This window comes from Oreochromis niloticus, linkage group LG20, assembly GCF_001858045.2.
Source record: "Oreochromis niloticus isolate F11D_XX linkage group LG20, O_niloticus_UMD_NMBU, whole genome shotgun sequence".
Taxonomy (NCBI): domain Eukaryota; kingdom Metazoa; phylum Chordata; class Actinopteri; order Cichliformes; family Cichlidae; genus Oreochromis; species Oreochromis niloticus.
In genome coordinates this window covers 34,807,522-34,835,177 of record NC_031984.2, presented here as the reverse complement: position 1 = coordinate 34,835,177, position 27,656 = coordinate 34,807,522, and the positions used below count along the sequence as shown (strand labels likewise).

The 27,656-nt window shown below is 41.4% G+C and overlaps 2 long non-coding RNA genes across 3 annotated transcripts; one reads left to right on the top strand and one right to left on the bottom strand.

Moving 5' to 3' along the window:
• Positions 1 to 2,398: 2,398 nt before the first annotated feature.
• LOC112843332 (uncharacterized) lies at positions 2,399 to 5,793 on the top strand. Its single transcript, XR_003215629.1, has 3 exons — positions 2,399 to 2,582; positions 4,803 to 4,972; positions 5,078 to 5,793. It is a non-coding gene; the product is annotated as an uncharacterized LOC112843332 (long non-coding RNA).
• Positions 5,794 to 10,309: 4,516 nt separating this feature from the next.
• LOC109196078 (uncharacterized) lies at positions 10,310 to 13,840 on the bottom strand. 2 transcript variants are annotated; one of them, XR_002057543.2, is made up of 4 exons: positions 13,791 to 13,840; positions 13,573 to 13,630; positions 11,734 to 11,844; positions 10,310 to 10,421 (listed from the first exon to the last, which is right to left on the bottom strand). It is a non-coding gene; the product is annotated as an uncharacterized LOC109196078 (long non-coding RNA). The 2 variants fall into 2 exon arrangements; XR_002057542.2 differs by having other exon boundaries at positions 13,573 to 13,821.
• Between the last annotated feature and the right edge of the window lie 13,816 nt (positions 13,841 to 27,656).

The window sequence follows — 27,656 nt, the reverse complement described above, 5'->3', positions numbered from 1 at the left end:
TTCAAGATTCAAGATTTTTATTTGCCATTTGCGCACAGGACCAACAGTCCATGCACACTGGAATTTATGTGCAGAGCTCTCCAGGTCAAGTTACATTTTTAACAAGATAAATGTCATGATCCTGGGTCTTTTGACCCAGCATTTTGAGTTTAAGTTTATTTTGATGTTTATGGTTTATGTTTAAGTTCACTGGGTTTTCTAAGTTCATTTGTTTATTTAGATTCCCTTTGTGTTTTCTACCCCTGTATTTAAGTTTCCCTCACGGATTATGTGTTTCACACTGCGTGTCTTATATTGTCAAGTTCATGTTATCATGTCTGCATCCCATTATGTTTCCTGTTTTATTTTGAAGAGGTCCTGTGTTCCTGTGTTCAATGTGTTTAGTTTTACTCTCCCCTTTGATGTCGTTATGTTCATGTGTGTCAGCTGTTTCCCCCATGTGTTTCCACTTCCCTCATTATCCTCCTGTGTGTATTTAGTTCGTGTGTATTCAGTCATTCCTTGTCAGGTTGTCTGCCATCTTCATGTATCCAGGTTTTTTCCATGTCTTCATGCCAGGTCCCACATTCAAGGTTTTTTCATGCTTTAATCTTAGTTCACCCAGTTCAGTTTATTGTTTAATTTCGCCTTTGTTTTGTACTTCTTTGTCAGCCTTAATAAACGGCTTGTTTTTTGTTATTCCATGTAATGTTTCACATTCTGTTTTGGTCTGCACTTGAGTCCTTTTTCAATATACATACAGTCTGCCTCAGCCAGACTGTGACAATAAAGACAAAGCAACTAAAAAAGGAAAATAGAAATAAAGCAAGGAATGGAGCAATCATAGTATTTACTATATACAAAAACCCTGCACAGAGAGAGTGGTAATATACTTCCTAGTATTGGATGCATAATATTGCACATTTTCACAAATCTGTTTCAGTGAGTATATTGCACATTAGTCAGTGATTTACCCCAAAGTGAGCTGAGGTAGTGCTGTGTTAGTTTAACCTGAATGTCACCTAAATGTCGAGAACATCTGGCCACATATGACCAAAAGCATGAGACACGGAGAGAAAATAAACTCAAAGCGGCAGCTACGTATATTGCTGGGAAGAAACTCCCAGCAATAAACACTAAACACAAAAACTAAACCAAAAGCAAAAGACTAGAAACAAGAAACTCAAACTAAAAAACTAGAAAACAAAGCAGGAACTAAGAATTAGGAAACACTAGGAATACAAAGGAAGAACACAGCACTGTGAGGGAGACAAAGGGCAAAGAAAAACACAGGGCTCAAAAACACAAGGGAGTAACGAGGGAACGGGAAACAGGAGGGAAACACAGCTGGGACCAATTATACATAATTAGACAAAAGGAAGCAAAACTAGATATACTGACATAGGGTCAACACAAAAAGGGTCCTAAAAGCACAGTTCAGGAGGCCAGCCGTGTGGGAAGCAGCAGCAGCACAGGTGAAGCAGGTCGAGAGGACGGCCATGTGGAAAGCTGCGACAAGGGGGAAGCTCTTGACCTCTGGACCAGATGGCAGCCTGGCAGTGGCAGGCGGTTGAGCTGGTGGTTCACCTGGTGGTTGACGGACCGGCTCACCGGAGCCTCCAGCAGACACAGCCTGCTTTGCTTTAGCCAGTCTGCTCAGGGGTGGCAGTGAAATGAGCTCCGTTAGTGGCTGAGTGAGCTCACCTAAGCACTCAGCCCATGATGGAAGAGGCTGGGTTGGCTCGTCTGAGCTCGCTGAGATAGGCTCTGCAGGTTGCATAGGCTCTATTGCGTCCAGCGGTCCAGAGCTTGCTGAGATCACAAGCTCAGCTTGAAACCCTGGAGAGATTTTCAGTCCTTTGAAAACCTCTTTTTTGTAGCCACACAAGCAGTCTTTGAATTTTCAGTTGTACTTTTAATTTCTTGCTTGGGAGGAGCAGTTTTAACACAGTTGTAACACAAAAACATTGGATCAGTGACCGGTACCGTGACAACAATAGAAATCAAATATTCTCCCATATCTGTAGCAGAAGTTCCCATAAATGTGGACCTTGTAGGTTGCTTTGCTTTCACTCTTCTGTCCAGTTCAAACCAGCTCGAAGGGGTTTATGTCACGGTTCTGGGTTGGTTCGACCCAGCATTCTGAGTTTATTATGTTTTGGTTTTTTTCTTGAATGATCGTTTTGTGACCTTTGTGATTTGTGGGTTATTATTTGAATTCTATGTTTCTGTTTATCCATATTTAAGGATTTGATCTTCGGTTGTGTCTCACATTTAGTATAGTTCAGGTTCCATGTGTTATATTCTCTGTCTCTCAGTGTCGAGTCTGCATCCTTGTGTAGTGTTTCTTGTTTCCTGTTTTATTGTGAAGATCTGCGTCTCATGTGAGTGTGTTCAGTTTTACCTCTCTTGTCTTGTCTCGTTAATTACTCCCAGCTGTGTCCCCCACCTGTGTGTAATCTCCCTGTGTTTCTCTGAGTGTATTTAAGTCGTGTCTTCTGTCCTTGTAGTCGCTGGTCCGTCTGTGTATCTACCATGTTCCATTCGTGTGTTCTCCCTGCTGTCACCATCATATACCATCGTCTATCTTCCTTCATGTTCAGGTTCGTGTTCAGTAGTTCCCAGTATAATTCAGTTCTTTTTTCTGTTTGCCATTTGTCTATTTTTATTTTGTGTTCAATAAACCACCTTCACACCTTTACAAGTGCCTGCGTTTGGATCCACCTTTATTATTTCCACACGGCTCACTCTCCTTGCCGTGACAGTTTAAGTCTGGAGACTGTGCTGGACACTCCATGTTTCCAAGCTCACCATCTTGTTCTTTGTTCCTCTGGTAGTTCTGGCACAGCTTGGACTTATGTTTTGGGTCATTATCTTGCTGTAGGATGAACCCCTGACCAACTAGGTCCATACCAGAGGGTGCTGCATGGAGCTGCAGAAAGCTGTGGTTTTGGTTCAGGGTGTCTCTCACTCTGTACAAGTCACCGACCCTGGATCCAGCAAACATCCCCAGACCATCACACTTCCTCCTCCATGTTTGACAGTCGATGCCACACACTGTGGAATCATCCTTTCACCTTCTCAAAGTCGTACAAAGATCCTGTGTGATGAACCGAGGACTTCAAATGTTGATTTATCAGTCTAGTTTTCCAGTCTTCAGAGACTGTTTCATGGCCCAGACAAACCTCTTTGTCTTATTCTGACGTCTGGCTTTCTTGCTGCAACTGCCAAACCTGCAGCTCAAAGTCTTCTCTTCACAGCTGAAACTGAGACTTTCTTACTATGACCCCTACTGAGCTGTGCTTGAAGCTGTTGTCCTGTGAGCCGCCGATCACACAAGCTGTTAACTCTCAGAAACTTGTCGTCTGATTCAGGTGTGTCTTTGGGTCTGCAGACCTCTTCCTGTCACAGTTTGTTTCTGAGCCTTTGGATGGTGAAGGAAACTGTACTCACTGACACTTTGACTTTCTTTGCAGTTTCTCTGTAGGACAGACCGACATTTATAAGTGTTATGATGGTCTGTCTCTCTTCCATTGTTAATCACCTTTTTCTCATTATTTTTGTAGCATCACACTACTTTCTGCAGTACAATACTGTTTAACTGATGCTGACGAGGGTTTGGTACCACAGTGTGTTCCAACACTGCTTTTATGCAGACAGAGGAGGTTGGACGTAATCCAGGAAAGTTGGAACAGCTGTAGGAAGTAGTAGCAGCAGCTTTCAAGGCTTGATCAATCTCCATTGTTGCAGAACAGCTTTAAATTGTTAACCCATGTTTTGTTTCCTTGAAAAAGGCCTTTTTCTATCATTCTGAAATGTACATTATTTTTCAGTTTTGGGTAACCTTACCGTTTTTTAACCTCTGGCAGTTCACCACCTATTCATTGGTCTCAAACAACTTGAACTGCAACAAATAACTGGAAAGATTGGGGTGTTCTGAAACTTTTGACCTGTAGTGTATGTGAGGGTGGGGCTGCACATATGATATCATATGTCATCTGCCTTAAATGTGTGAATTGATGTCTTCAGCCAGGACATGCAGGCGTGTGATATCTCATACTATTGCTGTATCCTTGAAGGCAGCATTTTAAGGGCGATTAGATCACAGCGACGCGACGAAGGCTGTCCCAATTCGAAGGCTTCTCAAAATGCGGCCAAAAAATGTCCTTCATTTCCCCGGATTTAAAGGATGGGTTGGTGTATCCTTCGTGGCCCAATATATCCCAGAATGCATAGCGCAGCCCAGCCAATTCAGTTTGTAACGATGGCAGCAGGTACAGACGCGGTAGAAACAGCGGTGGAGGGCACTCACATTCATAAATGTATGTTAGTTTGGAAGAAGCGACACAAATGTCAAGATGCAAAAGTTAATGGAAGTTCAATTGTACATGTCAAGGTGAATTTATTCACAGTGGTTACACGTAGGTGACTGTAAATGCACAGTCCCGCTGATTTTCAACTGAACAGTTAGTGTTAATATTACTCTGTGAAGGTCACAAAATAAACCGTTTGATATCAACAGGCAAAAATGTAGCTGTGTAAACTCCAAATATCTCAACTCAATGTAGCAACACATCCCATGTTTGCATGTGATGTGTTGCAGACCCCCGGCCGCGGTCTGTTGCCACTCAGGTTAAACATGATATACAAGTCACCCAAATAACTTAAAAATGTTATTGTTTGGCTTATGTCAGTGTTGTATTTGTTCCTGAGAACAAAACGGAAACACAGCGGAATATGCTGTTCAAACGTCAAACAGAAAAATGATGAAACAGAAGTGTAAGATGGTAGAGAATTTACTCCAATGTCCTGTCATATTCCAGGAAGTAAGGAGCAGACGGCTGAGCTCATCAAACTCCGGGGTGAAAACGAACACCTGTTTACCGGTGCCAAGAACTCAGCCGCTGTGGGTTGGAGGTACAGCCTGGCAGGCAAAATCACCCCGTTGCAGGCGGGGGAAAAAAAAGGGACAACCTAAAGAAAAAATTAAAAAGTGTGTACAGTACTATTGAAATATGTATTATTTGAACTTATTCATGTAAACCTGTACTGTTGCTGTTCTGGTGAACTGCCACTTTTGATTCCCTCTGCCTTTAAGATCACAAGTATCCCGCATCAGGTGAGGGGGTGAGTGGGAAGACCACTGCTGCTACATGGCCCTGGTTTGTCCCCATGGATGAGGTGTTAGGACAGAGGCCGTCTACCAGGCCTCTGGCTGAGCAGCAAGTCTCGGGCAGTACTGCTCAATCTGCTGGACCAGGACCTAAGACAGGAATGAGATGCCACAAGTCAGACCCTTGGTTTGCATTTCCAGCTACTAAGTGGAGCATCATACAGCTTGGTGGCCAGTAGTTGTTCAGGGATGCTTGCTTCCACTGTCCACCGCATCATCTTATCACTTGGGTTTGCAGGGCTGATGTAACTGATGGCTGCCACGTCACTGAAATGTATGCAGAAAGATACAAGGACAAAGAGGTGCACACAATCCTGTTAATACAGATATTGCAAGTAATATTCTAGCACTCTAACAATGCACTACTAAAAGAATACCTGCCTGTTAACAATAATCGGATCTCCTCCAGGGCAGACACCTCAGAGCGCACCACTGCCTGCCTCCAAACCAGTCTCCCCCTCAACTTGCACATCATCCTCGGGCTCATCCTCTATGGAAGAAATATAGTATCATCAGAATCCAACTATTTTTAGACATTGAATTTATAACACTGAATTTTTATCCTCCAAATTTCCCTGCAAAAATATTCACCTGCAAAAATTCACCTGCAAAAAATTCAACTGCAAAAATTCACCTGCAAAAAATTCACCATCAAATATTCACCTGCAAAAAATTCACCTGCAAAAAATTCACCATCAAATATTCACCTGCAAAAAATTCACCTGCAAAAAATTCACCGTCAAATATTCACCAGCAAAAAATTCACCTGCAAAAATTCGCCTGCAAAAATTCAACTGCAAAAGTGATGAACTTAAATGACCCAAGCCAGAGCAATCAGCACTAGATCGAGTCGAGCGGCTCTCAGCCAATTAAATTACGTTGTTTGATCACATGACATCGTTAGCCAGCAGTGTGTCTCCTGAAAAGAGAGCTGTTTAGAGGTGAGGGATTAAGGCTGTATCCCAATTCAGGGTCTGCAGCCTTAAAGTACGCAGCCTCAACGGTCTTCAAGGGCCGCGTACTCAAAGACCGCTAAGGCCGGAAGTGCGAGGCTCGTGAAAAGGGACGGTCTAGCCTCCGTCGCGCTTCCCAGGTTGCCTAGCAACCATAACACCAACCGCTGGAAACGTTTCATACAGCTTTGTTTGACAGAAATGAAGGAGAACATATTTTGTTCGTGTGTGTTTCTACACCAGCTTTGTGTGATTTAATAAGTATCTGAGGCTGAGACCACAGGACTGTAAAACATGATTGTTGGCCTTCATATCTGTACTGAACAGTCATTTAAGATTAGCTAGTAAACAACAATTAGCCAATGTTGTTCATGAGACTAAAGTCAGTGTAAATATGATATGGCCAATATTATAGTTATATTAATCATTATAAGTTATTACAGCAGTGAGTTTGAACTCTCAAATCAAATCACTTCTATTGTCACATCACATGTGCAGGTACACTGGTACAGCACATGTGAGTGAAATTCATGTGAGTGAACTCTGTGTCAAATACTGAGCTTCAGTAAAGATTCAAGTTCCAGTTATTTATAAGTCCTATCACCTTAAATCTTCAAAGACAAATATCTTTGACAGTGCATATATAGGTGTATTATATATAAGAGACAAATGTTGTTCGTTTAATATGTTGGCATTACTAAATTTGGCTCAATGCTTACATATATGTGTAAAAAGAAAATGTACGAGCTGTGAAAACTGTTTCTAATAAACAAAGAGTAGACTGATATATTAAATATTCCTTTATTGGGTGAGAAAATCAGACCATGTCATAACTGCTTTAAGTCATACAGAATAGATATCAGAGCCTTAAACAGGCCGACTTCTGCTAAATGGGTCAAACTGGGCAGAAAGTCTACAAACACATAACATCCTTATAGAATATGATCAGAGATGGGCAGTAACGCGTTACTTGTAACGCGTTACTGTAATCTGATTACTTTTTTCAAGTAACGAGTAATGTAAGGGATTACTATTGCAAAAACGGTAATTAGATTACCGTTACTTTCACGTAGGAACGCTGCGTTACTGCGTTACTAAAACCGTGACTTTTTTGCGAGAATGTCTCATGACAGTGACGTAAGCGAGTGCGACGTTCGTGACAACAGCTGTCTGCAGATCATAATATATCGAGTGCGGGACAGAGTGTAGCATGCAGCGTTTAAAGCGTGGAAGTACTGACCTTATTTTGAGTTTGATTCCATAAAAAGTGACAAAAACATTAGTGTCCGTTGTGCGTGGGAAGAAAACTTCTTTTTACAGCGAAAAAAACCCCTAAACTTCCAAGCAAGCACCGAGTGTACTACGACATAATGTGAAATTCACAGAGAAACTCGTGGATTCTTCCACTGACCGCTGCAGCACACCTGCACCAGGGTAAACCTCCGCCTACCCCAGTCCTGCTTTACAGGTGAAAATAGAGCAACAGGACCGCTAGTCTTTGACTTTATTTATTTTCTGCTGTGTTTTACTTGCATCTATTTGAAAGAGTGAGTGTAAACACAAAAGAATATTTTATTTTATGTGCTGGAATGTGCAGAAAATAGGTTTAAATGTTAAACAAATTTCTTCCAGTCAGAGAATGTTGCATATAATTTAATTTTTGCTTGATGCATAAAGTTAAAAGATTAAAACTAATAAAACAAGTTTTAAAAAGAGACTTTTCCATTTGATTACATTTTGTATGATGAATTATGCAGAAAAAGTAGAATTGGGCTGAAAGATCTATCGCTTTATCACCTATTCAGGTTGTAAATCGTGTTTTTAAAAAGTAACTAAGTAACTAAGTAATTAATTACTTTTGAAAATAAGTAATCAGTAAAGTAACGGGATTACTTTTGGGGGGAAGTAATCAGTAATTAGTAACTGATTACTTTTTTCAAGTAACTTGACCAACACTGAATATGATGTAACACTATAGGTCAACTTACCTCAGAATATATAAAGCATATAAACAATTACAGCAATATGATGCAACAAACACAGCAGTGCTACTAATCCAAAATACTCAAAGCTTCATAGAACTGAAACAAACATTTATTTTTAGCTCCATCCTGCTGCTGATACATACTTTAGGTTTCTGAATATTAAACTTGTTGCTGCCTTTCATAGTGTGTAACTTGAAGGCCCTGAGTACTTTCTCCCACACTGAAAACACTGGGATGATAACATTATTTGAACATTACCTAATAAGACTGATTCAGGACAGACAATTAGTTATGTTAAACTTTCCTAGCAGTCCTTCACAAACAGGGAACAGTCTGTCTATTCTCTCCATCTGTCAGCTGCTGCTGGCTCTTCCTCCTCCTCTTCCTCACACACTGCTGAGTTTGTCCTGGTGGATCATCAGGGGTGCAAAGCCTCACAGATGATGTGCAGCAGTGGGTCCCTCAGTCTGTCCTCACTCTGGACACTTGCAGTCGTCACACATGGAAATCAAATGTGTGATAAGCTGCAGGATTCAAACACAAGTGTAACTTATAAATACATGTTCATACTTTTATTCCACAATCAGAGAGAAAGAAACAGAGAGAGAGTGCAGGACAGACAGACAGGTGACAGTCTCAGGTGTACACACTGCTACAAAACAGCACAAGAGAAGAAGGATTTAGTGTTTGTGTTATTACGAGTGCTAAACAAGAAGAGTTCCAGATGGTCCAGTGGACACATGTGTGACTGCTGTGATTAAAGCATCTTTCTTTCAGCTTAACGAGTGAACCGTCAGCTCGTTCAAACACACGTTAAAGTCTGTTTGGCTCGACACCACCGAACAGAGGCAGCAATATAACATAGCTAACATTAACAGTGCAGTGAATCCTGCTTGTGCCGTCATATTCAGGACTGCAAACCGAGCAGCATCACTGACTTTCAGCTTGTTGTGTTTGTGGATTTATGACTGACTTTAATTATCCATAAAATCATCACATTCTCTGTAAGAGAATCAATGAGTACTAAAAATGTGCACCTTTACTAGGGCTGCCACAAACGATTATTTTGATAGTCGACTAGTCACCGATTAGTCGACTAATCAGATCATGCATCCATTGGATGTAAAACGTACAGCTTATTTCACCAGCATGAATCTGCTCTTAAATAACTATCATTAGCTTACAGCTTTAAGTGTTTAAGGTATGTGCTAACTAAAATTAAAGACAAGATGATAGTTTATTAAATTTTAATTTGTAGTTTGTTTGGTGGAGTTTAAAAAACTCAGCCTTCGGCTCCTTGCTATCTAAAATATAACAGGACACCGGAGTATATTCTGGAGCATCTCACACTTCTGATAATCAGTTGTCTCCTTGACGTTTATTCCGCTGTGTAAAAACTATAACTTTAATCTCAGCCAACCCAATTTACTCAGGAACAAATAAAATACCAAAAAAAACCAAACAATATCATTTTTAAGTTATCTAAGTGACTTATATATCATTTTTAACCTGAGTAGCGAAAGACGGCGGTGGGTTTGAAAACGATTTGCCGGGAGTCCGGTGTTCTCACCGGCTCTAGTGAGCCGTCAACCCCAGCTAGCTATCGAGCTGGTGGGTAACAGACGTCTCCGAAAACGTCGGAGCACTTTTGAAAATATGTGATGTCTTGATAAACTGAGCAGATATTTGAGGTTTACACAGCTACATTCTCGCCTGAAAATATGTTAAACGTTTATTTTGTGACCCAGAAAGAATAATAAGAGTGATATTAAAACTAACTAGCTGCCGCCATTGTTGAAAACTGAGCAGGGCCGCGCTATGAATTCTGGGACACAGCTTCTTCTTCGGGGTTTAACGGCAGCTGGCATCCTTGTACATGCAGTGCTGCCATCTTCTGTTTCAGTCCGTCATTACACTCTTAAATCCTACTACTTACTCCTGCGTCTTTTGGGATCAGCTTCAAACGACGCGTCGACTATTAAATTAGTCGTCGACAATTTTAATAGTCGACGTAATCGTGACTTGTCGACTAATCGTGGCAGCCCTAACCTTTACATGTGTGTTTTCTGGAACAGGAACAGGGTGATATCTGTGACACAACTCCCACAGCTGGTTGGGACTCGTGTTGTTTTCTGTTCGCAGTGGATGGTTGTCCATCCACTGCAAAATGTATTAAAATCATCCTCCAGTCGAGGAAGAAAGATGTAATGGCAGCAAAAGGTGTGTGCAGCATTTGAAATGTCAAGAAGGCCTTCTTCCTCAAGGTTGTGAAGAACATCGTAGTAAATGCATGCAACGGCCACCCAGAGGTCTCTCCACAGTCGCTCTATTCTGAAATAATATATAAAAAAAAAATATTTAAATTAGGTATGGCCTTTCTTTGGTGTGTATGAGAAATTCCCTGCTTGTTTCTAACCCTACATGAAATGTGTGCATGACAACAGTAATAATATATTATCAGGGCATGTAGGAAGGACCCAGGCATATCACTTAAAAGGTGCCAAAAGGGTTGTAATGATCAGTGGCAATACATGAGATGACAACCAGACCATTAACACAGAATGAACATTCAGGGAAGGAAGTAACAGACTGGAAAAGGTGTGTGAATAACTAAAAATAGGGCAGAGTCCTGAAGGCTCTTTGGGGTTTGTAGGACCTGTCCAATATTTTCTTCCTTGAGGGGTAAATAATGGAAATTGAAAGAAACAACAACAACAAAAACACCTGACACATATGAGACAATATATCCTGCTGGATAGGGCACTGTTCTCTAAAGACATTTTACTATAAAACTTTTTTCATAAAACTATTGTTACGTTCTTTGTCTAGGCGAGTATCGAACGCAACAAGAAGTTGGCCCACCCACACACCACCCAAATAAGTACACAAACCACAATATCTTCTAAAAGTGCTAAGCAGCCATTTATTTTGCTTCAGCTGTGAGCAGTGCCAAAAATAACAAACAAAACTCCCTACTGGTCCCTATGCTGTCCTACACAAAATAAAAACCAACCAAAAGACAATCCACTTACCTAACTTTCTAACAAAAACAGGAGAAAACTTAATCAACAAAAATGGCTTCTCACGCCTACTATGCTGCTGCAGTGAAGGATATATACACAAGGTGAACAAAATGTACGATCGCTACTTGACAAGACTATTTACAACTATTTACAAAACTAAGACACTAACACCAAACACACGAGTGGAACATGGTGGATACACAGACGGACCAGCCAGCACAAAGACAGAAGACGCGACTTAAATACACAGAGAAACACAGGGAGATTACACACAGGTGGGGAACACAGCTGGGAATAATCAACCAGACGAGACAGAGGTAAAACTGAACACACTCACATGAGACGCAGACCTTCACAATAAAACAGGAAATGAGAACACTACACCAAGACGAAGACCTGACACTGAGAGACAGAATGACACATGGACCCTGAACTAAACTAAACGTAAGATACAACCGAGAACAAAATCCTTAAACATGACATAAAACACTGACAACATTAAATCATAACATTATACCCTTTAAATGTTTATGTATTTTTAAATAATGGAAATAAAGCTGCAACACCTTCCATCTTATGTCAGAAACATTTGAGGTTGACAGTATTTTATGAGAACAAACCTTTGATTGTGCACACTCATTCCTGAAATGAAACTGCCTCTTCCTGTGCCACGAACAGTAAACATCAGCCGTGCAACCTCCACATTTTCCCATCCGTAGTTGCAACGAATCCTGAAAACAAAGAAAAGTACCTCAAAACATTCGAAGCTTTAAACAAACTTAGATCTGATAATAAAGAACAACTTATGCCTTAATCAGAGTGTTTTTAAAAAAAATGTAAAAGAATCCTTAAAATCTTTGATTGCTACTGCTCTAGAAGGCATAAAAAAAAAATTGTCTCATGAATGCACTTTCCAGCATGTGTCAGTATGAAGTTTAATTTAACACAGCTGTTAAAACATTTTTCAGGATTTACCGGGTTGGTAACAATTATTTAGATTTATTGAATTTATAGGAAATTACACAAGTGCCATCTTGTATCATTATGATCTGTGTAAAGAGACAAGTTTAAGAATATTTTTGCAAAAATACGTTAAAGTTGGAAGTAATTGGCCGATGTTCCAATCTTGAAGATCAGCTGTGCCCATTTGTTGCACATTGTGGGAATGGAAAAGTTGAGGCCCTTGCAGGCTACCCACAATTTTCCCCAAACTGAGCGACCCAGCTAATTCAACACCTTTACCAAGCAGTGCTGTTATGTAATTGGATACAAGGGGTGAGACAGTAATATTTTCCCTCCTTGGTTGTAGCTCCCTGACATTACAAGGGTAATCATTTTATGATGTCGGGTTCAGTGTTACACCAGGATTTCAAATACAATATCATCATCAATAAGAATTAGTATTATCATTTCAGAATTGTAGGTAACCACTTTTAAATGCCATAGACTACTTATTTGTTTAATTTGATGTATTCTCTCTAGGAGAAAGCAGAGGGAATATCCCGTTTAACTTATGCTATCTGTTTAAGTTTAGATTTGTAAAGATATTGACCATATCCTTTTCTGAAAGTGTGGATATAATGGATGGGGTAAGGTACTGGCATGCCACAACTTTATAGTTGTTAAATTCTGGGTACAAGTATACATGCCCATCTTGTACATGTTTTTTAATATTATTATTATCATCATCACCACCACCATCCTACCCAATTACATGTTTCTTTTACTCAGGTTATGCTGTTTTAATGACTTTACAGTATAATTTACATTGTGTTCCTTCAATTTTCCCTAATTGTATGTTATATTAATCCCATATTTCCGTTTTAATATTTCTAATGTTTGCCTTGTTTTCTTCGCTGCCTGGTCTGCTTCTGTCTCGCCTGTATGGATGCATTTACACCTAAATTTCCCCAACAAATGATGTTTTAATTCACAACTACTCCAGTGAAACACGAGTCTCCCATCTTCCTGATACCGGTCTCGAGTTTTTGGTCACCAAAGCACACACCAACTTCATACTGACGGACATATCACTGCCCTATTCCCGCCTTGTCTGACCGTGTTTTGTGGCTTTGGTTCACTTCACCTCACTCTTCCCCATTCTTGTCATTAAATCAGGCCGTTCTGCAACCATGGCAGCCATTCACTCTATGGCTTTATTCATGGTGTATTTTACCCCTTCACCAAATGCCGTTCTCGTTTCCCACATTATATTTGCAGTGTTCGTCTATCTATCAACATCTGTGGAGTATGGTTTTGTACCGAGTATCCTATTTTGTAGAGCACAGCATGTAAAGGTTAGCTCGGTTAGCAGGATGCTAGCATGTAGCGCTTAGTGAGACACGCATCAGACGAGTTGAGCAAAGACCCCGTCTGTGTACTTTTATACGTGACCAACGGATTTAAATAAAATTAACGTTTCAAAAGACAAACTTGAAGATAAAACATAATATACTTACCGGAGAACCGCCAGGGTTTGCCGCTGCCATCTTGCCGCTCCTGAATTCAAAACTGCCTCTACAGACAGGCAGGGGAGGCGCGGAAATTTTCTTTGAGTTAGTCAAACGTTTTCCTCAGTTCGAGTAGATGATAAAATAAAAGAAAAATGAATGGGATTTTAAGTAGGACTAGGCGTTCTGTAATGATCTCTATTTAGGAGAAAAACTTAATCCCTCACCTCTAAACAGCTCTCTTTTCAGGAGACGCACTGCTGGCTAACGATGTCATGTGATCAAACAGCGTAATTTAATTGGCTGAGAGCCGCTCGACTCGATCTAGTGCCGATTGCTCTGGCTTGGGTCATTTAAGTTCATCACTTTTGCAGTTGAATTTTTGCAGGCGAATTTTTGCAGGTGAATTTTTTGCTGGTGAATATTTGACGGTGAATTTTTTGCAGGTGAATTTTTTGCAGGTGAATATTTGATGGTGAATTTTTTGCAGGTGAATTTTTGCAGGTGAATTTTTGCAGTTGAATTTTTTGCAGGTGAATTTTTGCAGTTGAATATTTTTGCAGGGAAATTTGGAGGATAAAAATTCAGTGTTATAAATTCAATGTCTAAAAATAGTTGGATTCTGATGATACTATATTTCTTCCATAATCCTCTGGGTCCACAACATCACCAACACTGAGGCAGATGTTATGCAGCACAGCCCATGCTGTTATGACCTGAAACAGATGTTTTGTGTCGTAAATAACCTGTTTATACATGAACATACATTGTAGTTCCCATTATGTTATGATGATTATTCTAAAAACAATGGCTATGTATTCTACTGACTTATATGTGGTACAAAGGTGTGGTGCACCTCCAGCGCTTGGAGGAAGATGGCCCAGGAACCTCGCCTTCATCATTCCAAAAGCACGCTCTTCCTGTTCCTGTAGCACAGACCATCAGGGCCGCTGGGAGGCTTGATGCGGACATGGCAGCAGTCAATTGCACCAGCAGCTTTCAAAAAGGCTCTGTGTCTTGCCAGCTCTGCAAACCCATGAGACACGGCGTGTAGATCCTCAGGGGTCCGAGGGAGGTGGATGACCTGAGGGCAAATGGCCACCACCTCGTCCTCTGTGGACGATGTGGTGGACAGTGGAATGAGGCATTGCAAACACCCTGGAAACGACTCTGTAGGATTCTCCACTTGCAAGCCAGAAAACGAAAACAAGGACCTCAATTGTGGCACCCCAACCATGTCTTCGATCCTGGTTGAGTAGATTCAGCAGCAGTTTCAGAGACTCCCTGCTCAGGAAAATATCGGGCCTAGTGTCCTCATCATTGAAAAACCTGTCCAGGACTGGGACAGTCAGGTTAATCCTGCAGTACAGGGGTCTTGTCTGGTTTTCATTATTGTACTTGAGGGAAATGTACTAAAATGTACTGATTCACTGTAAAGGATGATGGCCCAAATACTCCTATGTAAAAATCATGTCTATGTTGCACCCTCAGAGAGACATGACTCCATTCTCCTTTTTGCAACTTTATTCTCCTCAGTTCAGGTTTGGAGTTTTTTTATTAACTACTTATAGAGCGCAACATCTACAGTGGTAAATATCGGAGTTTTAAGCTAGTGAACCGTTCGCTGTACAAAAGAAAAAGGTGGCACCTAAGGCATGAGACGGTAGGACACACCCACACAGGCAACTTCAGGAGGAGGGCCTGCTAGGGCCGTAACAAGTATCAGTATGTATTTTTCACTGTACCTGAACGTGGTTTTGTCTTAGTTGAGTGACAAGTAATTTGTTGTAGCTCTTCAAGTAGCAGACAGACGAGAGTAGCAAGTACGTTTTCCGCATCCATTTCTCTGATCGGGAGAAGTGGTAAGGGCGTGTACAGCTGGTGACGAAAATTTGACGGCTGGACTGTCCCATTTTACAAGCCTACAAGCCTCGCACTTCTCGGTCTTCGAGGACCCTGAATTGGGATACAGCCTATATGTGTTGTACCTTGTGTACTAAAGGGAAACTCAATACCATTCCAGCAGAACTGTTCAAATGTTTCAGTGTTTTACAGTGTTTTTTACGCTTAGTGAGGAGAAAATATCTAATCATAGGAACATTCGGAAAGGTATTTTTTTCCACTCTCAGTAAGATGAGGAGACAGTGTATTGATTGCCAAAAACAACATAATCTCGTCTCCTGCTTGGCTCAAGATCTTTGATCCCTGTCTGACTTTATATTCATTTATAGAAAGAACAAAAAGATAACCCAACTGCAGTGCCCTGACAGCTAATTACCATACAGTACATAAGCTTTAATCACAGTTGTATTGATTAGTCCCAGAACTTTAAACATATAGTGAATATGCCCCTTTCACCAGCATTAAAAGAATTTCACGACAAGTAGAGGCTCAGTTTTTTTTTTTTAAATATGAGAGTATACAAGGCTGATTTAAAGAGTGAGTTTCTTTGATGGGGACTTTAGTGGCTGTAACATCAATTTCACGTGCCATCTCACTCCTTAGATATCTCATTGTCACTTTGTATGTTAGAAATTAGAGGCTCGGATTTAAAGAACCTGAAACAGGTATTTATGATTCTGTAACACACACAAAAAGATTCTAGGTCTGACCAACCGACTCCGCCGTGGGCAAAAAGATGACAGGCAATAAAATTCTAAAAGGTAATTTATTAATACAATGCTCCAAAAATAAAAGATAAAACAGTCCAGTGTCCCATTTACATACAAGGTAAAAACACACAGTCCAAGGCCAGAGCCAGTTGCACGTCGATCACTTTAACAGGGATAGCAGTTGGCCTCTGAGACCCACCACCCTGTAAGTAGACAGCCAGTGATCACTCCGGCTTCTGCAACTCAACTGTCTTTAGGCTGCAGCACATAATAGGCCCTGGCCTGCACAGACAGACAAAGTAACACAGCATTATTTGTAGGCCATAGGTAGAATAGTGTATCAGTGCAATCGATTACACCTGCCTCCAATTAGTCCCCCATTACAGCCATTAGCTCACCACAAATGTATGGAGATGAATTAATACAGGCACATTAGTCTACCATGTTACAATTCCATAAGATAAATTTTAAGGTTTTCTGAGAAAGATTTAGCTTATTTATGAAAACTGCAAACCTTTTTCATGTGGCTATACTGAGCATATATGATGCTACCATTATTCAAGTTCTTTGTTATGTTAAAGAAAAATCAGTATCTAGTGTCTTAGTAAGTTGGGGCACCACATATCACCAGATTAACTTTGGTGCAGCTTGGTATTGTCATGGTCCTGACAATACCAAGCTGATGACTCAGTGTTTTGTGTTTCTTTATAATATTTTATGTTCTTGCTTATTCTGGTTCTCTCTTTCATTAGGATTTGCTATTTGCAAAGGTGGAAAGTAATGAATTACATTTACTTGCGTTACTGTAATTGAGTAGTTTTTTTGTGTATTTAATTTAATATCATGCCGTAATCAGTTGTTTTTTTATGAATTTCAATAATTATTAACTAAACTAACTATTAATTAAATAAAGTACAATAACATGCAGCTTTCTACACAAACTGTAGTTTTTGTAATTCATGCACTATAATAAACTCTTGTTGCCTCATTTATCCAAAATAAAATGTCAGAAATATTTAATGTGTTGTGTATTTGTCATTCAACAGGTCTGATCTATGTGAGACAACACCTTGACCAAATGGCAGAGGCTGGGGTGGAGCAAGTCAAGCAACATTCATCAGATGAAAACGTCGTCTTCTTTTCAATGAAGTCCAAAGGGCCACAAGGTATAGGGGAGCTGGATGGGTACCTTGCCTGTGTCTCGGACAAGATGGATCTGCTGAATTCATTTCCACACATCAAAAAACTTTCTCTCAAACTTAACACTGGCCTGCCTGCCTCAGCTGCCTGCGAGCGTCTCTTTAGCTGTGCTGGACTACTGTTCACTGCAAAGCGAGCAAGGATGAGCTCTACTAACTTTGAAAATCAACTGCTCCTCAAAATTAACAGGAAGTTCAGAGAGTAACACTCTAGGATGGACACAAAGGAACTTTAATCTAGAGGTACAGTAGGGCAGGGCCAAGTTTAAAAAATTAAAAAGCATTTTTATAGCAGCTGCCGTTCAGTTCAGTACTTGTTCTCTTATTTGACAGCTTAGAACACATTCTCATGTAAAAGAATGATATAGTTTTGTACTGAAAACACTGTGATACCTGACAGTATGGTTGGTTGGTTTGGTGACCATTATCCATTTTCATGTATAGACTTGCAGTTTATACATTTATACTATCGTCCAGTTGCTTTAACACCCATAATTGCCAAATGTTTCGAACAGCTCATCATGTCACACATTAAAGCTGCCATCCCTGCAAACCTCAATGCATACCAGTTTGCATACAGGGCAAACAGGTCGACAGAGGATGCCATAATAACAGCTCCTCACACAGCCCTCACACACCTGGACTGTAGTAACACCTATGTGAGAATGCTATTTGTGGACTTCAGCTCTGCCTTCAATACAGTTCAACCCCACAAACTGGTTAATAAACTAAGCAACTTAGGACTCAGCAGCTCACTGTGCAGCTGGATACTGGACTTCCTGAGCAACAGACCCCAGAACATAAGAATGGGAGAGCACACCTCCTCCACCCTCATTCTGAATGTGGGTGTCCCACAGGGATGTGTCCTCAGTCCCCTCTTATACTCACTTTTCACCCACGACTGTTCACCAATCCACACCAGTAACACCATTATAAAATTTGCTGATGACACCACTGTCATAGGACTGATCGACAACAACGATGATTCAGCCTACAGAGAGGAGGTTCAGCATCTGAAGCAATGGTGTGACGACAACAACCTGCATCTGATTATTATTATTCATGATCATATGCAGAGCATGTCCAACATTGTCCATAATGTCTAGCAGTTTTTTTAGTGTCCTCCTCTCTGCCACTGTCACCAGAGGAGTCCATTCAGCAACAGGTTGCTTCTCCCCGAGTCTAGGACCAGCAGATTTAAAAACTCCTTAGTCCCACACGTCGTCAAACTGTTTAACTCCTCACTGGAGGGGAGGGGGAGGGGGAGGAGAGGACAAAAGAGGGCGGGGACGACTAAGCAGTAGTGTTTGCACAAAATAAACACTAAATAAAAACTAATCACGGTGCAATAGACTGACAACAGTCGAAATACTGTGCAATAGACATTTTGGCTGCTACATTACTTTTTCATACATGTTTAGATATGCTATATTTATGCTTATATTCATATTCTTTTCTCCCCTTTATTGTTTATTTCAATTTTTATTACTATGCAAATTTCTGTTGTTCTGCTACTGGAAACTGAATTTCCCAGAGGAACCTACCCGAGGGATTAATAACGTTCTATCTAGCTATCTATAATATGAGGTGGTATAACTTGGAGGAACAGCCTGCTAATCTGAACATAAGTGTTTACCATTAGCCTCATTTCTTGGACACTCACTTAGCTCAACAACTTAAAAATGCCCATTAAGTTGCTCACTGCTCCCCTGTCTGTGTCAGCAATCAATGGTGAGATGTTAAACTCACCATTGAGGGTTAGGAGACTGTTGAACCAGTTCAGCTCATCAAAGATGGACTACAGCAGTGATCTGAAAAACTCACTACTAGTTATCACAAATGCTTGTGTGGTGTGTTGTGGTCTGTGGCTTGGCTACAGGTGGTTCAGTGGGTTCAGAGGGCAGTGCCAGGGGGAGGCACTGAGAGCAGACAGCTGTGCAACATTCATTTGTGACAGAGGAACATTTAACAATTAAACATTTAACCGCTGTGTCTGTGTCTTCCTGGGCAAATTAACACTAACACGTGTTACACTGATATTCTACTATTACATATTACATGATTGCTATCAGTGTACAAAATTTGAAAGACAGATAAGACTGGTACAGATAAGTGGATGGGTCAAAGACAAAGCCCAAGAAGTACAAACTTTCACTGTTCACACTGACTGGGTTAATCCACATAGCAGGGAAGATACAACAGGATAATACCTTGCTATTTGTGGACTGTGCTGTGCACAGTGAAGAGAAACCTCAACATTGCAGTCTACCAGAGGCCCCCACACTAGGGATGGGTACCGGTTCTGACATAAACGGTAGTAACTAAACCGAAAAGCAGCGCACATTTCGGTGCTTTATTTCTGTGCTTTTTTTGCTTTTTCCTGAGATATCATACACTTTGGATTCTAGCCAATCATTTTACCTTTCCAAGGATAGCAGGCGGGCCCAGGTACATACGTTCTTTTAGAGCAGAGCTACAGATTAAAAATGCCCAAGGCAAAGCGGTCAAAAGTCTTGCTGTACTTCACAGCAAAAGATGCAAACTTAGCAGCCTGCAACAAGTGCTTTAAGCTGATACTGTGCAAAGGAGGTAACACCTCGAATCTGATGAAACACCTGGCGACAAATAGCGTTTTTTTAAAAGCCAAGAAACACACCGTATTTGATAGCTTGCTGCGAGACCTCACACCGAGCACATCTACTGCGGGTGTGGTGCCTGTTATCGGACCCGGAGTTAGCAACATCCGCAAAGAACCCGAAGAGGAGAGTCCTGGCCCCTAGCCCTGTGAGTGTAGCAGAAATGATGAGGATGATGATGGCAGCAGCAGCCGTTCTTCTCTGAGTGAGTAGCTTAATGTTGTTCGTGTGTAATTAACGTTGAGTACGCTAACCACATTATTACATTAATGCATGTAAGGTGAACTAGCAAACACCGTCGTAGTTACATGCGGCTGTCTTCTTGTTTGATGGCAGATACTCCCTTCACCCTGGCCAAAAAGGCTAAAATGACCAAAGAAAAAGTAGAAAACAGCTAAACATGAGAGGTTTTTGGACAAAGTTTGTGTTTTTTCCATTGATTAAGCACTGCTTCCAGCCAAGAGTGATACCATAAATGCCCTATAGCTGCAGAAAAGGCTAACATTGTTATCTTTTTACAAAAAAACAGCTAAACATGAGAGGTTTTTGGACAAAGTTTGTGTTTTTTCCATTGTTTAAGCACTGCTTCCAGCCAAGAGTGATGCCATATATGCCCTATAGCTGCAGAAAAGGCTAACATTGTTATCTTTTTACAAAAAAAAGGCTAAACATGAGAGGTTTTTGGACAAAGTTTGTGTTTTTTCCATTGTTTAAGCACTGCTTCCAGCCAAGAGTGAGACCATATATGCCCTATAGCTGAAGAAAAGGCTACCATTGTTATCTTTTATACAAAAAAACAGTTAAACATGAGAGGTTTTAGGACAAAGTTTGTGTTCTCCATTCTTTGAGCACCGGTTCGAGCACCGTTTAAGCACCGGCACTGTTTCAAAAGTACCGGTTTGGCACCGGTATCGGATAAAACCTAAACGATACCCATCCCTACCCCACACACAGACCTACCTACTCTTTGACTAACACCACCCTCTGGAACACAAACCTGGAGTAATGAGGACCCTAAAACAATGGACAGAAAACATTCCCTCTAATGCAGAGGGCAAAGAAAAGGAACACACACATGTAAAGTAACGTCTTGATGCATCCTCAGTCATCCAGGTAAGTAAATTCCCAAACGTTTTCAGTGGGGGAAACGTTTCTCCCACTGAAAACGCTACATCCAGATGAACAGAATCAACTTTTGGGGACATGTAAAGGAAGCTCTTAAAGCATGGTTATTCCAACTGGACCTTCATCAAATTGGCAAAGATGCACAGTAAACAAGTTGAGACACCAAGTAGGGAGAAACAGAATTACAAAAAGAAATTGTCATCCCTTATCTTAGGTTTATCAGAAAAACATCAGGAGAATTTTCTCAAAGCATGGCATCCCAGTGCACTTCAAACAAAGCCACACCCTAAGACAAAAGATTGGATCATCCCAAGGACAAAACTCCAGAACACAATGTAACAGTCACAATGGTGTGGTGTCTCTTCAATGCAACCTAAGTCAAGGGTTTATGAGGTCATTAGTGTGTGCCACTGCCCTCTCTGTGATTTTGGGAACAACGTGCTTGCACACGAGTACACGGAGAGAGACGGACTTTATATGTTTTACCTCTCCAGAAACTTTTGCAACATTATGGGTTGTATGAACACTGTGTGTCATGTTTGATGAGCAGCAGCCGTTCAACCAGGCCTTGTATGGTTGATGAAGAGAAGGTGCATTGAAGGATACGCTATGGAATTCACAGTACCAGTGTGATCCTGTATTCTTCCTGCTATCCTGCTAACGTTTCTACCGCCTCCTCTCAACCACTCCACTGGACACAACCCAACGTTACAACAACCTACACAACCCAGGATGTGCAGTGCAGCGAGGAGTGCTCGGACCTTCACATTGGAGAAACTAAACAGCCACTCCATAAATGGATGGCACAACGTACAAGAAGCACCTCAACAAGACAAGACTCAGCTGTACATCTGTATCTGAAGGATGAAGGTCACTTTTTTGAGGATGCCGATGTTCACACTGTGGATGGTTTGAAAGATGAGTGAAAGAGGCAATCTAGGTCCACCGGTTTACAACACCAGCCTTCTGCCACCTACAGTGCAGTGTTGAGATCCCTTACCAGGCACCTCAATACCTACTCACATCTTGCATCAGGTGATCTCAATAGATCGTATGATTAAGCGAGACAAGGTCTCAGAATGGTTTCACCCAAAACTCTGCTGATAATGACCTATGCCTTTTCTCACACCTTGGCTGATGTGATGAGACACTTGATCCCTCTTAGGGGACAACTCCCACTAGGGTTTAAATACCTGTGACTCTCCACCATTTGGTTTTAGAACTGAAGTAGCTTCTTGGATGAGAGGTGAAACGTCTTTAAGAAGTCCAGTTGCATCTTTTCCAAGCTCCTTAGATGTTTAATACAAATCAGCAGCAGGAAAGTGGTAGGTTTATATCAGTGGTAGCTTTAACAGCTCTCAATAAACTCTTAGTGAATTTACTCCATCTGGACTGCAGCCACTTTCTGACCGTGCAAATTATCTGAAGACAGGATGTGCGTGCAGCTTAAGTGTTTGGAAGTCCCTTTGCACTGGAGGAATGCTGGCAGTGCCGGTGCCTTGGACATTTCTGTAAGGAGTGTCTGTTGATGGAGGAGGGACAAGTGATCCATTTGGCCAACCTTCCCAACACTTTCTTGTGGTCCAAGAGGAACATACGGCATGTTGGTAAGATGCAAAGGAAGTCCACACAAGTATGGTAGACTCAGGTTCTAGGCAGACCCTGTTCCACCAGTCCCTGATTTGGCCCGTGGTGTTGTTAGAGGCAGAGTGGGTGGAGACTAGGTGCATTCATGGTGGTATTCACATGGTACCAGTTGAAATTAAATATAAAGGCAAATTGTATAGGCCATGGTTAGGCCTGTGCCCAAAGAGGGATCAGGAGTGGTGCCACTTAAAGCCTGACTTGTTCCCTAATAATCCTTACAGTACTTGAGACCATCATAGAGGATCTCTCCAGAAGCTATACACTTTCTCTTACTGTAGCCCAACTGAAGCAGGCACTGCATGACCATGTGTCCCTCAAGATCCTGAGAAGACTGGACAGTTCCTGAAAGATGAAGGCATCAATGAGACAAACCTACTGACAGATTGTTGATCCTAGAGAAGTACTGCAGGCCACAACTCCAGCGATTCATTCTTTATAGTCTTTATTTTAAATGTATCTAAGTTTGTCCCATTGTTATGGCCCCGCAAGTCTATATGTGTATTTGTTTTTGGTTTGATCGCTCTTCTCCCTCCCTCGCTCTCCCTCTTCCTCTCTCCTTCTTCTGCATCACTCAACCGAGGCGGAACTCACCTCGGGCTCCCACCTTTGGCATACATACCTGCTGCTAATCACTCACCTGTGGTTCATCATTGTTTCCTGAATGCTACTAAAGGCAGTCACTCAGAACCTCAATCCAACACAATGGGCAGCACATTGAACACATTTTATAAGTGGTCAGAAACTTGCAAATAACTCATGACAGAATAAAGTTACGTTGAAACCAAGCACACCATTGTTTTTCTTGTGACATTAGCAATAAGTTTGATGTGTCACATGGCCCTCTTCCTATTGAAAAAACAAAAGTTGTATCCAAGATGGCCGACTTCTAAATGGCCACCATGATCACCACCCATCTTGAGGAGTTTGCCCCCTCACATATACTAATGTGCCACAAACAGGACTTTAATATCACCAACCATTCCCATGTTATTACGGTGCATCCATATAAATGGCCCACCCTGTAGTTTGTCATCTCAACAGAAAGGCCGCTCTGTTGGCTGTGGCCTGGCTGAGGTCTGGGCACCTGCCAGTATAATCTGCCCTAGACAGCTGGCCTCAGAGCCAAAAGGAGGCTGGATAAGAACTGTGCATGGAATATTGAGAGGCGGGTGTGGGGAGAGTGGTTACAAAGTATAAAAGCACACAGTTGTGAGGGAAGGGTCAACTACACCCCTTTCATATCCATTTAAGTGTCTAACAAACCTTATCTCAATCTAACAAGAAGTTTGGGTTTCCAAGCCAGTACTCCATTTCTCAATAATAACTTAGTACCTTTCAAGAACTCCTCACAGTGCAGCTAAGATTACATGCAATAAACAAAACACAAATCAAAGGGGAAAAACTACTGCTGAGTAAGGCTGTACAACAGCTTTGAGTATACTTTCTGCATTCACAAGCTCCATCTGTCTGTGGATGGAAGCCTGGAGAAGGACTAAACTGAGCGCAGATAGCTGTGCAAAATTCTTAATACAGAGAAAACCCCAGAAGAAGAATTCAATTTTATTTATATATAATTCAATTCCATTTTATTTATATAGCGCCAAATCACAACAAAAGTCGCCTCAAGGCGCTTCATAGGTACAGAGAAAAACCCAACAATCATATATGAGCAAGCACTTTGGCGACAGTGGGAAGGAAAAACTCCCTTTTAACAGGAAGAAACCTCCGGCAGAACCAGGCTCAGGGAGGGGCGGAGCCATCTGCTGCGACCGGTTGGGGTGAGAGAAGGAAGACAGGATAAAGACATGCTGTGGAAGAGAGACAGAGATTAATAACAGATATGATTCAATGCAGAGAGGTCTATTAACACATAGTGAGTGAGAAAGGTGACTGGAAAGGAAAAACTCAATGCATCATGGGAATCCCCGGCAGCCTACGTCTATTGCAGCATAACTAAGGGAGGATTCAGGGTCACCTGGTCCAGCCCTAACTATATGCTTTAGCAAAAAGGACAGTTTGAAGCCTAATCTTGAAAGTAGAGATAGTGTCTGTCTCCCGAATCCAAACTGGAAGCTGGTTCCACAGAAGAGGGGCCTGAAAACTGAAGGCTCTCCCTCCCATTCTACTTTTAAATACTCTAGGGACAGCAAGTAAGCCTGCAGAGCGAGAGCGAAGTGCTCTAATAGGGTGATATGGTACTACAAGGTCATTAAGATAAGATGGGGCCTGATTATTTAAGACCTTGTATGTGAGGAGCAGGATTTTGAATTCAATTCTGGATTTAACAGGAAGCCAATGAAGGGAAGCCAAAACAGGAGAAATCTGCTCTCTCTTTCTAGTCCCTGTCAGGACTCTTGCTGCAGCATTTTGGATCAGCTGAAGGCTTTTCAGGGAGTTTTTAGGACTTCCTGATAATAAAGAATTACAGTAGTCCAGCCTGGAAGTAATAAATGCATGAACTAGCTTTTCAGCATCACTCTGAGACAGGATATTTCTAATTTTAGAGATGTTGCACAAATGGAAGAAAGCAGTGTTACATATTTGTTTAATATGTGCATTGAAGGACATGTCCTGGTCAAAAATGACTCCAAGGTTCCTCACAGTGTTACTGGAGGCCAAGGTAATGCCATCCAGAGTAAGAATCTGCTTAGATACCATATTTCTAAGATTTTCAGGGCCGAGTACAATAACCTCAGTTTGATCTGAATTAAGAAGTAGAAAGTTAGCGGCCATCCAGGTCTTTATGTCTTTAAGACATTCCTGCAGTTTAACTAATTGGTGTGTGTTACCTGGCTTCATGGACAGATAGAGCTGCGTGTCATCTGCATAGCAGTGAAAATGTATACTATGTCTTCTAATGATGCTGCCACCATAATTGACCTTAGTGTGTGAAGAGGACTCTCCATTTACATGCACAAACTGGAGTCTATTAGATAGATATGATACAAACCACTGCAGTGCAGTACCTGTAATACCTACAGCATGTTCTTATCGCTCTAATAGGATATTATGGTCGACAGTATCGAACGCAGCACTGAGGTCTAGCAGGACAAGCACAGAGATGAGTCCACTGTCAGAGGCCATAAGAAGATCATTTGTAACCTTCACTAAAGCTGTTTCTGTGCTGTGATGAGCTCTGAAACCTGACTGAAACTCTTCAAATAAGCCATTCCTCTGCAGATGATCTGTTAGCTGTTTGACAACTACTCTTTCAAGGATGTTTGATATGAAAGAAGGTTGGAGATTGGCCTATAATTAGCTAAGACTGCTGGGTCTAGAGATGCTTTTTGAGTAAAGGTTTAACAACAGGCCTGTGGTACATAGCCGATTATTAGAGATAGGTTGATCATATTTAAGATTGAAGCATTAATTAATGGCAGGACTTCTTTGAGCAGTTTTGTAGGAATGGGGTCTAAAAGACACGTTGATGGTTTGGAGGAAGTAATTATTGAAGTTAACTCAGAAAGATCAATTGGAGAAAAAGAATCTAACTTAACATCGATGGTACTAAAAGTAGCTGTAGATAATATTACATCTGTGGGATGATTATTGGTAATTTTTTCTCTAATGATAAAAATTTTATTTGTGAAGAAGTTCATGAAGTCATTACTGGTTAACGTTAAAGGGATTGTTGGCTCAGTAGAGCTCTGACTGTTTGTCACCCTGGCTACAGTGCTGAAGAGAAACCTGGGGTTGTTCTTATTTTCTTCAATCAGTGACGAATACAGGGAGTGCAGAATTATTAGGCAAATGAGTATTTTGTCCACATCATCCTCTTCATGCATGTTGTCTTACTCCAAGCTGTATAGGCTCGAAAGCCTACTACCAATTAAGCATATTAGGTGATGTGCATCTCTGTAATGAGAAGGGGTGTGGTCTAATGACATCAACACCCTATATCAGGTGTGCATAATTATTAGGCAACTTCCTTTCCTTTGGCAAAATGGGTCAAAAGAAGGACTTGACAGGCTCAGAAAAGTCAAAAATAGTGAGATATCTTGCAGAGGGATGCAGCAGTCTTAAAATTGCAAAGCTTCTGAAGTGTGATCATCGAACAATCAAGCGTTTCATTCAAAATAGTCAACAGGGTCGCAAGAAGCGTGTGGAAAAACCAAGGCGCAAAATAACTGCCCATGAACTGAGAAAAGTCAAGCGTGCAGCTGCCAAGATGCCACTTGCCACCAGTTTGGCCATATTTCAGAGCTGCAACATCACTGGAGTGCCCAAAAGCACAAGGTGTGCAATACTCAGAGACATGGCCAAGGTAAGAAAGGCTGAAAGACGACCACCACTGAACAAGACACACAAGCTGAAACGTCAAGACTGGGCCAAGAAATATCTCAAGACTGATTTTTCTAAGGTTTTATGGACTGATGAAATGAGAGTGAGTCTTGATGGGCCAGATGGATGGGCCCGTGGCTGGATTGGTAAAGGGCAGAGAGCTCCAGTCCGACTCAGACGCCAGCAAGGTGGAGATGGAGTACTGGTTTGGGCTGGTATCATCAAAGATGAGCTTGTGGGGCCTTTTCGGGTTGAGGATGGAGTCAAGCTCAACTCCCAGTCCTACTGCCAGTTTCTGGAAGACACCTTCTTCAAGCAGTGGTACAGGAAGAAGTCTGCATCCTTCAAGAAAAACATGATTTTCATGCAGGACAATGCTCCATCACACGCGTCCAAGTACTCCACAGCGTGGCTGGCAAGAAAGGGTATAAAAGAAGAAAAACTAATGACATGGCCTCCTTGTTCACCTGATCTGAACCCCATTGAGAACCTGTGGTCCATCATCAAATGTGAGATTTACAAGGAGGGAAAACAGTACACCTCTCTGAACAGTGTCTGGGAGGCTGTGGTTGCTGTTGCACGCAATGTTGATG